Raw genomic sequence first — 13,103 nt, 5'->3', positions numbered from 1 at the left:
CTCGTCCATGCCGACCAGATATCCCAATCCAATCTAGTCCCACCTGCCAGCACTTGGCCCCATCCCTTCAAACCCTTCCTATTCATATACCGATCCACATGACTGTTAAATGTTGCAATTGTACCAGCCTCCACCACTTCCTCTGGCAGCTCATTCCACTCACGCACCACCCTCTGCATAAAAAGGTTGCCTGCCCCTTAGGTCTCTTTTATATCATTCTCCTCTCACCCTAAACCTCTGCCCGCTAGTTCTGGACTCCCCTACCCCAGGGAAAAGAACTTGTCTATTTACCCTAGCCATGCCCCTCATGATTTTATAAACCTCTATAAGGTCACCCCTCAGCCTCCAATGCCCCAGGGAAAACAGCCTCAACCTATTCAACCTCTCCCTATAGCTCAAATCCTCCAACCCTGGCAACATCCTTGTAAATTTTATCTGAACCCTTTCAGGTTTCAAAACATCCGTCCAATAGGAAGGAGACCAGAATTACACGCAATATTCCAGAAGTGGACTAACAAATGTTCTGTACAGTCACAACATATTCTCCCAACTCCTGTACTCAATACTCTGACCAATGAGGAAAGAATACCAAATGCCTTCTTCACTATCCTATCTACCTACAACTCCACTTTCAAGGAGCTATGAACCTGCACTCCAAAATCTCTTTGTTCAGCAATACTCCCTAGGACCTTACCATTAAGTGTATAAGTTCTGCTGTGATTTAATTTTCCAAAATGCAGCCCCTCACATTTATCTAAATTAAACTCCATCTGCCACTTCTTGGTCCATTGGCCCATCTGGTCAAGATCCTGTTGTAATCTGAGGTAACATTCTTCACTGCCCACTACACTACCAATTTTGGTGTCATCTGCAAACTTACTAATTACACCTCTTATGCTCACATCCAAAACATTTATGGAATTGACGAAAAGTAGTGGACCCAGCACCGATCCATGTGGCACTCCACTGGTCACAGGTCTCCATTCTGAAAAACAACCCTCCACCACCACCCTCTGTCTTCTGCCTTTGAGCCAGTTCTGTATCCAAATGGCTAGTTCTCCCTGTATTCCATGAGATCTAATCTTGCTAACCAGTCTCCCATGGGGAACCTTGTCGAATGCCTTACTGCAGTCCATATAGATCACGTCCATTGCTCTGCCCTCATCAATTTTCTTTGTTACTTCTTCAAAAAACTCAATCAAGTTTGTGAGACATGATTTCCCACACACAAAGCCATGTTGACTATCCCTTTGCCTTTCCAAATTCATGTACATCCTGTCTCTCAGGATTCCCTCCAACAACTTGCCCACCACCAATGTCAGGCTCACTGGTCTATAGTTCCCTGGCTTGTCCTTACCACTTTTTTTAAATAGTGGCACCACATTAGCCAACCTCCAGTCTTCCAGCACCTCACCTGTGACTATCGATGATACAAATATCTCAGCAAGATGACCAGCAATCACTTCCCGAACTTCCCACAGAGTTCTAGGGTACACGTGATCAGGTCCCAGGGATTTATTCATTTATGCATTTCAAGACATCCAGCATTTCTTCCTCTGTAATATGGACATTTTTCAAGATGTCATCATCTATTTCCCTACATTCTATATCTTACATGTCCTTCTCCACAGTAAACACGGATGCAAAATACTCATTTAGTATCTCCCTCATCTCCTGCAGCTCCACACAAAGGCCACCTTACTCATCTTTCAGGGGCCAAGATTACAGTGGTGCTGGAAAAACACAGCAGGTCAGACAGCATCCAAGAAACAGGAAAATAGACGTTTCAGGTACAAGACCTTCATCAGGAATGAGGTTGGGGGTAGAGAGGTAAATGGGAGGGGGTGGAGCTGGGGAGAAGGTAGTTGATATTGCAACAGGTGGATGGAGGAAGGGGTAAAGGTGAGGAGGATGAAGTGGATAGGTGGGAAGGAAGATTGACGGGTGCGACATGCCATGAGGATCGTGCTGAGCTGGAAGTTTGGAACTGGGGTAAGGTAGAGGGAGGGGAAATGAGGAAACTGGTGAACTCCACATTGATGTCCTGGGGTTGGATGGTTCCAAGGCAGAAGATGAGGCGTTCTTCCTCCAGGCTTTGGGTGGTGAGGCCCAGGACCACTTTCGCCTCGTTGATCTTTGAGGAGCCCTATTTTCTCCCTAGTTACGCTTTTGTCCTTAATGTATTTGCAAAAACCCTTTGAAGTCTCCTTAACTCTATTTGCCAAAGCTATCTCATGTCCCCTTTTTGCCCTCCTGATTTCCCTCTTAAGTGTACTCCTACTGCCTTTATACCTCTAAGGATTCACTCAATCTATCCTGTCAATACCGGACATATGCTTCCTTCTTTTTCTAAACCAAACCCTCAATTTCTTTAGTCATCCAGCATTCCCTATACCTACCAGCCTTTCCATTCACCCCAATAGGAATATACTGTCTCTGGACTCATTATCTCATTTCTGAAGTCTTCCCATTTTCCATCCATCCCTTTACCTGCTAACATCTGCCCCCAATCAGCTTTTGAAACTTCTTGCCTAATGTGCGAAGATTTGTAGCTCGGGTGCTCGTTGTTGTGGTTCTGTTCGCCGAGCTGGAAGTTTTTGTTGCAAACGTTTCGTCCCCTGGCTAGGCGACATCATCAGTGCTTGGGAGCCTCCTGCGAAGAGCTTCTTTGATGTTTCCTCCGGTGTTTATAGTGGTCTGTCCCTGCCGCTTCCGGTTGTCAGTTTCAGCTGTCCGCTGTAGTGGTTGGTATATTGGGTCCAGGTCGATGTGTTTGTTGATGGAGTTTGTGGATGAATGCCATGCCTCTAGGAATTCCCTGGCTGTTCGCTGTCTGGCTTGCCCTATGATAGTAGTGTTGTCCCAGTCGAATTCATGTTGCTTGTTGTCTGCGTGTGTGGCTATTAAGGATAGCTGGTCGTGTCGTTTCGTGGCTAGTTGATGTTCATGAATGCGGATTGTTAGCTGTCTTCCTGTTTGTCCTATATAGTGTTTTGTGCAGTCCTTGCATGGTATTTTGTACACTACATTAGTTTTGCTCATGTTGGGTATCGGGTCCTTCGTTCTGGTGAGTTGTGGTCAGGTCAACAAACACATCGACCTGGACCCAATATACCAACCACTATAGCGGACAGCTGAAACTGACAACCGGAAGCGGCAGGGACAGACCACTATAAACACCGGAGGAAACATCAAAGAAGCGCTTCGCAGGATGCTCCCAAGCACTGATGATGTCGCCTAGCCAGGGGACGAAACATTTGCAACAAAAACTTCCAGCTCGGCGAACAGAACCACAACTTCTTGCCTAATACCATCAAAATTAGCCTTCCTCCAATTTAGAACTTCAACTTTTAGATCTGGTTTATCCTTTTCCACCACTATTTTAAAACGAATAGAATTATGGTCGCTGGTCCCAAAGTGCTCCCTCACTGACACCTCAGTCACCTGCCCTGCTTTATTTCCCAAGAGTTGGTCAAGTTTGCCCCTTCTCTCATAGGTACATCTCCATGCTGAATCAAAAAATTTTCTTGTACACACTTAAATTCCTCTTCATCTGAACCCTTAACACTGACAGTCCCAGTCTATGTTTGGAAATTTAAAATCCCCTACCATAACCACCCTATTATTCTTACAGATAACTGAGATCTCCTTACAAATTTGTTTTTCAATTTCCCACTGACTATTAGGGGGTCAATAATAAAATCCCAATAAGGTGATCATCCCTTTCTTATTTCTCAGTTCCACCCAAATAATTTCCCTGGATGTATTTCCGGGAATATCCTCCCTCAGTACAACTGTAATGCTATCAAAAAAACCACTCCCCCTCCTCTCTTGCCTCCCTTTCTGTCCTTCCTATAGCATTTGTATCCTGGAACATTAAGCTGCCAGTCCTGTCCATCCCTGAGCTACATTTCTGTGATTGCTATGATATCCCAGTCCCATCTTCCTAACCATACCATGGGTTCATCTGCCTTCCCTGTTCGGCCTCTTGCATTGAAATAAATGCAGTTAAATTTATTAGTTTAGTGTAATTTAGTTACCCTGCTTTGTCCATGCCTGCTCTGACTGTTTAACTCACTTCTTTTCACAACTGTACCAGTCTCAGATCAATCTCTTTGCTCGCCATCTCCCTGGGTCCCAACCCCCACCCCCACCTTACTAGTTTAAATCCTCCTGAGCTGCTCTAGCAAATTTCCCTGCCAGTATATTAGTCTCCTTCCAATTCAGGTGCAATCTGTCCTTCTTGTACAGGTCACCTCTACCCCAGAAGGGATTCCAATGTGAATTTTCTCCCATAAACCAGCTCCTCAGCCAGAACTTCATCTGTTCTATCCTCCTATTCCTACCCTCACTAGCTCGTAGCATCAGGAATAATCCAGGTATTACTACTCTCAAGGACCTCTTTTTTAAGATCCTGCCTAATTCTCTATATTCTCCCTTCAGAATCTCATCCTTTTCCCTACCAATGTCATTGGTTCCAATGTGTACAATAACATCCTGCTGGCCCCTCTCCCCCTTGAGAACATTCTGTATCCTCTCGGAGATATCCTTGATCCTGGCACCAGGGAGGTGCTGGCCACAGGAAAGTCTGTCTGTGCTTCGAACCAAACAGTCCCCGAACACAAATCGATCTCTTGGAACCCAAAGTACCCCTCATTGCATTAAAGCCAGTTTCGATACCCTGAGAATCCATCACCCTCTACATTTTCCAAAATAACATATTTGTTTGAAATGGGGATGGCTACAGAAGGCTCCTACACGACCTGCCTAACTCTCTTACCTTTCCTGGATTTAACCCATCAATGTGACTGTCTCTGACTTTTCTCCCTTCCTATAACTGCCATCCATCACATTCCTTTGCTCTTTCTTGAATGTATTCAGTGACTTATCCTCCACAGCCTTCAGTGGTAGATAATTGCACAGGTTCATTACACTTCAAATGAAGATATTTTCCTCATCTTAGTTGAAGTAGTCTATGCCATATCCTGAGACTGTGACCTCATTCTAGACTCCCCAACTCTGGAAAACAGCCTCTCTGCACTAATTTGTCCAGCAATGTTTGAATGTTGCATGTTTAATCAGATCCATTTTCATCCTTCTAAACTTTAAGGATCAGGCCCAGTCAAACCAATCTCTCCTCGTAGGACAATCCTGCCATCTCCCCTATGAATCTAGTGAGCCACCTTCTATGACAAATATATTCTCCCTTAGATCAGAAGACCAGAATTGCATTCAATACTCAGTGCAGTCTCACCAAAAACCTGTAAAACTGTCGTCAGACATCCCTACTTTTCAATGCAAACTTTCTTGAAATGAAGGCCAATATAACATTTCCTTTCCTACTTTCTTGTTGCACTTGTCTGACTAATTTCACTGACTAGTGTACAAAGACACCCAAATTACTTTGTGTATCCAAGTTTTCCAATGTATCAGAAATTAAATAGTACACAGTCTCTTTCTGTTTTTCACGTAAGCATATAAATTCACATTTAGTCACACTGAACTGCATCTGCTACGTATTTACCTATTCACTCAATCACTTTGAAGTCTCCTTGCATTCTCTAAGGTAAGCTTTAAGTAACACTGCAGAGAATGTAAGAGTCAATAAGTGTTTGTTAACTTGCAATCAATTCTTCTCATTTTTGAACCAGTATCCATGTCTTGCCCTAATCATCCTAAAGGGAGCACGACTTCAACTTGTTCCAAGAGAACAACTGGCTCAAAAGCAAGCCATTATTATCGAAATGATGAAACTGGCAAGAGTTTTATAGGTCTTTCTTCAGTTGTGGTGGAATCCAAGAAAGAATCTAATTAAATTACCTGTATCAACACAGGAGAATTGATTTGTACTGTCAACAAGAAAGAAGTTAAAGATTTTGGAAATGTTTTGGTTATTCTCAGCAATTAAGAAAATTTAGAAGCCAATCACCAACAAAGTTTGCCAAATGAAACAAACACTGAGAATGAGAATGAATAACACACTTCACGTAAGTTCACTGACAATTCTTTAACTGAAATTGCTCAGAGAGCAAAACAGCCCGATGAATAAATTGACACAACAGGTTTGATTTTGTTGTTAGCTGATACGTTGAAAATTAACAAGATTTATAAAATGATGAAGTGCATGGATAAATTGAATACCCAAGGCATTTTTTTCCCAGGGCAGAGGAATCCAAAGATTTAAGGTGAGAGGGGAAAGATTTAAAAGCGACCTGAGGGGAAACTTTTTCACATAGAGGGTGTCCCATGTTTTGAATGAGCTGCCAGAGGAAGAGGTGGAGGTAGTTCAATAAGAACATTTAAAAAGGCTTCCAAAAGAACAAGACAAACATTACAGCACAGGAACAGACCCTTAGGCCCTCCTAGAAAGCACTGATCCAGATCCTCTTTTTAAACTGTCTTCTATTTTCTGTATCCCTCTGCTTTCTGCCCATTTAGGTATCTGTCGAGATACACCTTAAATGACGCTATCTTGCCCATCTCTACAACCTCCATTGGAAATGTGTTCCAGGCATCCACCACCCTCTGCGTAAAGAACTTTCCACGTTTATCGTCCTTAAACTTTTTTCCTCACACCTTGAGCTCACAACCCCTAGTAATTGAGTCCCCCATTCTGGGAAAAAAAAACTTCTTGCTATCCACCCTGCCTATACCTCTCATGATTTTGTAGATTTCAATGAGGTCCCACCACTCAATCTCCATCTTTCTAATGAAAATAATCCTAATCTACTCAATCTCTCTTCAGAGCTTGTGCCCTGAACACCAGGCAACATTCTTGTGAACCTCCTCTGCACCCTCTCCAAAGCATCCACATCCTTTTGGTAATGTGGCAACCAGAACTGTAAGCAGTATTCTAAATGTTGCCAAATCAAAGTATTATACAATTGTAACATGAGCTGCCAACTCTTGTACTCAATACCCCATCCGATGAAGGTAAGTCTTCTTGACCACTCTATCGACCTGCATTGCCACCTTCAGAGTACAATGGACTTGAACACCTAGGTGTCTCTGTACATCATCTTTCCCCATGGCTTTTCCATTTACCATATACTTCGCTCTTGAATTGGATCTTCCAAAATGCATCACCTCACATTTGCCCAGATTGAACTCCATCTGCCATTTCTCCGCCCAACACTCCGATCTGTCTATATCCTGCTGCATTCTCTGACAGTCCCCTTCACTATCTGCTACTCCACTTTCTTAGTGTCATCTGCAAACTTGCTAATCAGGCCACCTACATCTTCCTCCAGACCATTATTCATATCACAAATAACAGTGGTCCCAACATAGATCCCTAATCTTGCCATTGCTATTCCTCATTTTCACAGGATCATCTCTCCTGAACTCTAATCAACCTCTCTTTAAGAGCCTTCCACATATCAAATGTGGATTTACCTTCAAAGAGTTGCTGTCAATCTACATTCCCCAGCTCCTGTCGAATTTTGGTATAGTCGGCCTTGTCCCAATTTAGCACTCTTTCTTTAGGACCACTCACATCTTTGTCCATGAGTATTCATCCTCTACTGAACCTTCAACTGCCTGGCCCGGCTCATTCCCAACACCAAGTCCAGTATGGCCTCTTCCTGACTTGGACTATTTACATACTGCTTTATAAAACCCTCCTGGATGCTCCTTACAAACGCTGCTCCATCTAGACCTCTAATGCTAGGTGGGTAGATGAATAGGAAGGGTTTAGATGGATATTGTCCAAAGGCTGGCAATGAGACCAGATTAATTTAGAATATCTGATAGCCATGGATTAGTTGGACCGAAAGATCTATTTCTATGCTATTTAGCTCTCTGGCTGTATGACACTGAGTCAGATCCTGGATGAAATATGGCTTGATTGATTATTTTCAATTTAGTAAATGTTGTAGTTAGTCATTGAAAACATGGTGATCACATGAGGCTGTAAATTTTCTTTTACAACAGAAAAGTAAATCATTCAGTTCAATAAGTAAATAAAGACTAAGTCGCATAAATATAGAACACAGTTAGAAAGATCTTAAAACACATAGCAAGAACAAAATTTCAACCCGTTTCCTGATACTTTTCATTACAGAGACTCAAATCCAGAAAAAATGGTGGAGCTACAACACAGGACAACTTGCATGACAAAATGCATAAGTAGCATGTAGTAGATGGCACTAGGGAATCACGCAACCAACAGATCAGATCTAAAGTAATCAGTTCTGCCAGCTGTGAATGCTGGTGAACAATTAAGCAACTTACTGGAGGTGGAGATTATAAAAAAATCCACATCCTCAATAGTGCAAGAGTCCAACACATAAATTCAAAAAAAGGCCAAACAGAAGCATTTGCAAATATTTTCAATCAGAAGTGCCAAATGAACAATCCATCTCGTTGTTCTGGAGGACGTCAGCTTCTGAGGTACCGGCTTAAGCCAATTTAAATCACTCCACATGGTACCAGGACACAGCTGATTGCACTGGATACTGCAACGGGCTCAATAACATTCTGGCAATTGAACTGAATTTAACTGGATTTGTGGTCCAATCCTAGCCACACCCCTAGCTAAACCATTCCAATACAGCATCAATGCTGACATTTAAACAATATTGCATCCAATCCACTATAGGTCAGAAGTGGGAATTTTAGCAGAAGATTGCGCAATATTCAGGACCACTCATGACTTTGCAGATCCTGAAACAATCCATGTCCAAATGTAGCCAGACTTTTGGCCAGACCATTGCCAGTCTTGGGCTGACAAATGACAAGTAAAATGTTCCAGGCAGTGACCACCTCCAACTAGAGAGAATTCTATCATTGACTCTTGACATTCAATGACATTACTATTGTTGGTTTCCTCACTATCAATAACTTCAGGAGCTATCATTGACCATAAAATGAACTGGATTAGCTATATAGATACTGTGGCTACAAGAGCAAGTCAGAGATTAAGAATCCTGTAGCAAATAATTCACCTCCTGTCTCTCCAAACCCTGTCTACAATTTAAAAGCCACCGGAGTGTGATGGAATACTCCCCACTTGCCTGGGTGAGTGCAGCTCCAACAAGACTTAAGAGACTTGACTCTGTCCAGGTCAATCTACTTGATTGCCATTGCATCCACAAACATTCTCTTCCTCCATCAATTGTGTAAAGTGGTAGCTATGTTCACAATCTACAAGATATGTTGCATTTTAGATACAGTTTCTTTGACAATACCTTCCAAACACATAGACACTAACTTCATAAAGGACAAAGGCAGCAGATACATGGAAATTCCACTATCTGCAAGACCAGACCAGACCAGATCCCCGCCCCAAGTCATTCACCACTCTGATTTGCAAATATGTGACTGTTCCTTCAAGTATGATTGGATAAAAACATGGAACTTCCTCCCTAAGAGTATTGAGGGTGTATGTAGACCAAATAGACTGCCGCAGTTCAAGTAGGCAGCTAACTGAAATCTTCTCAAGGGTAATTAAGTTTGGGCAATTAATGAAACCTCATCCCATGACTGATTTTGTTTTTATAAACATGGAAAGGAATGACCTGATTATAAGGACAAATATAACCTTGCCAATTACCAGTTTACCATCAATCATAAACAAAACGATGGAAGGTGTTGTTGATAGTTCTGTGAAGTGATGCTCGCTCAACAATAACAACCTCACTGATACTCAGGGCTCTGCAATTAAGGTACATGAAATATTATTATTCGAGAACTTGGATTCTCAAGGGCTTTTACTTCTGTGGAAGTGTATTTTTTAAGGATCGTAAGCTTAATTTTTTAAATCGTTGATCAGAACAGCATTTGTCAACAATCAGATGACAAATGACTAGACAAGCTACCTAGTGAGATCATTGTTAAAATGTTTACCAAATTTGAGCATTTATGATCCAGAGAGAGATAATTGGAGAGAGGCCATAAGCAACATAAGAAAAATCCACTGAGTAAAAGGGCCACTTCATTTTTATAGCATCCTGGCCATCAGAACTGGAACAATTCTTAAACTGATTTAGCAATTGTTACGCCACGGGGTAAACCCTTCTGCTAATTTAAACCAGACACAAAGAAAAGCTCACATTACCTCATAATCTGTTAAAGTATGAGAGACAAAGAACTATTAAATCCCATAATATTAAAAATGGCAAGGTGACTCTGTGGTTAGCACTGCTGCCTCACAGTACCAGGGTCCCAGGTTCAATTCTAGCCTTGGGTGACTGTCTACATGGAATTTGCACATTCTCCCTGTGTCTTTGTGGGTTTCCTCCCACCGTCCAAAGATGTGCAGGCCAGGTGAATTAGCCATGTTAAATTGCCCATAGTGTTAGGTACATTAGTCAGAGGGGGGTGGGTTGCTCTTCAGAGGATCAGTGTGGATGTGTTGGGCTGAAGGGCCTGTTTTCATACTGTAGGGAATCTAATCTTAAAAAAAACAAACACAATCTATTCTTTAACTCCAAGAAAAGAGAACATTAAACAACAACTGTCTATACTGTAAACATCCTTTGTCTTAACAATTTATCTACCTTACAGTCTACACTATACTGATCCAATAGAACTCCTCAATTAAGTTAAAAAAAAATCAAATTTTAAAACCAGCCAGCTGTCTATCTTCTTCTGTAGATTTTCCTGGGTCTTTTCTTCAGTCTTCTGCTGCACAGATTTCATTTGAACAGGTACCTTTTAGACAGCAAGTGTGCGGGCAGTCTGTTAGTGCTCTTTGCCACTCTGGCTAACTGTTCAAAATACCTGTTTTTTATACCCCAAAACGTTAGATTGTCTCATTTGTTTGACGTCGCGAAAACAGTAAAATACATATTTGATTGGGTTTTATTATCTTGGGGCATAGTTTAAACTGATTGGCTCAGTTCAAATTGTTGTGGGACATAAGGACAGTAATCTAGCTCAGCTATTTGTTTCACAGCCAAATGTTACATTTTTAACTTTTTCAGGATGCTCTGGGCTTGTAGTCAGTCACTTACAGGTTTGCCAGCTTTTGAACTCTCTTAAAGGTACAGTACATGCCTACAACTTTGTAACACCTCCCCCTAAAGGAAAAAAATGAACCATTGTAATGAAAAGATGGCTTCATTTTTTTCTCTATTCCTTAACAACATTACATTGACGTACATATAAATTTAATCTAAGTTCATATTAACTTCTACCTACACACATATGCAAATAAATAATATATAAATAAAACATTGGTATCTCTTCAAACTCATCTATGATTTCAGTTAAATCCACAATAACATATCTGCTATTATATTCTTATGACCTGAAACATGTATGATTTGTAAATTAAAAGTATGTAACATAAGACTCCAGTGAAATAGCCTCATATTCTTGTCTTTAAAGTGTTCCAAGAATGTAAGAGGATTGTGATTCATGTACACAACTGTTTCCAATACATTGTTCATGATATAAGCATTAAAATGCTTAAGGCCAGTACCAAACTCAATAGTTCTTTTTCAATTGTAGAGTATTTTCTCTGGTGGGTGAGTTTCTTTGAAAAGTAACCGACTGGCAGTTCAATTCAATCATCGTCTTCCAGTAGCACTATAGCTCCAACTCCAGCGTTGCAAGCATTGATGGAAACTTTGAAGGGTTTCAAAACGTTTGATGCAGCTAAACCTGGTGCGATGGTTAATACTGCTTTTAAATTGTCAAATGCATCCTGGCATTGTTCAGTCCACTGAAATTTTGTGTTCTTTTTCAGCAAATCGGTTAATGGTGCCACTATGCTGCTGAAGTTTGGAACAAAATTCTGATAGAATCCGCTTAGTCCCAAATATTGAAGCACCTCTTTCTTTGAGATTGATCGTGGAAATTCCTCAATGGTCTTCGGCTTTGTGTTCTGTGGGGTCAACCTTCCATGACCAATGTTATGTCCCAAGAACATTACCTCTGCTTTCGCGAATTCAGTTTTGTTTAATTTTATTACCACTTTTGCTTTGCTTTAATCGTTCAAAGAGCTCTGCCAACTGTACCATGTGACCTTCCCAGGACTCATTAAAGATCACTACATCATCCAGATAGACTGCACAGTTTGTTAACCCAGCCACAACTCTGTTGATGAGTCTTTGGAATGTGACGGGTGCGTTCTTCATTCCAAAGGGCGTCACTTTAAATTGATATAGCCCATTTGGGATTACAAATGAAGAATGCTCATTCACTTTCTCTGATAAAGGTACCTGCCAATAACCATGCAGTAAGTCCAACTTTGAAGTAACTACCTTGTCCAACTTTCTCTATACAGTCCTCCAATCTCAGTATTGGGTATGAGTCCAATTTTGTTACGGCGTTGACCTTCCAATAATCCACACAAAATCGTTGAGTCCTGTCAGTTTTGGGAACTAAGACGATCGGCAAATTCCACTTACTCTGACTTGGTTCGATGATATCTTCATTGAACATGAATTACACTTCCTCTGGACCTGTCTGGCTTTGAAAGGATTAAGCTGATAGAGATGTTATTTTATCCGAACGGCATTCCCTACATCTATTTCATGCACAAAAGCATTAGTCCTCCCCATTCTACTCTTGCATATATGTGTTGACACTGCTGAAACAAACCTTTCAACTGCGTTCTTTGCTCCTGAGACAGCTAGTTTACTAACTTATCCCACTCCTCAAGGACTTTGTTTTTGTTTAACATATTTTGAGGCATTTCAAACTCCACAACATCTGAATTTGATTCCTCACTCTGCAGGGCAGTAACTAACACCTGTTTCTCCAGTTCCACCTCTCTATTATAATAAGGTTTCAACATATTTAGATGACATTCCCGATAGATTTTTCCTATTGGCATCTTTACCAGATAATTCACCTGACTCAACTTTTTCTCTATTTGATAGGGACCACTAAATCTGGCTTTGAAGGGATCTCTTATCACTGGTAACAATACTAATATGTCACCCTCATGGGAAAATGTCTGAGTCTCAGAGTTTTTATCTGCCACCTGCTTCATTCTACACTGTGCCCTCTTTAGGTGCTGGATCAGTGGTGCTGGAAGAGCACAGCAATTCAGGCAGCATCCGACAAGCAGCAAAATTGATGTTTCGGGCAAAAGCCCTTCATCAGGAATAAAGGCAGTGAGCCTGAAGCGTAGAGAGATAAGCTAGAGGAGG

Source organism: Chiloscyllium plagiosum, chromosome 1 (genome assembly GCF_004010195.1).
Source record: "Chiloscyllium plagiosum isolate BGI_BamShark_2017 chromosome 1, ASM401019v2, whole genome shotgun sequence".
In the NCBI taxonomy this organism is placed as follows: domain Eukaryota; kingdom Metazoa; phylum Chordata; class Chondrichthyes; order Orectolobiformes; family Hemiscylliidae; genus Chiloscyllium; species Chiloscyllium plagiosum.
Note: the sequence above shows the minus strand (reverse complement) of the source record.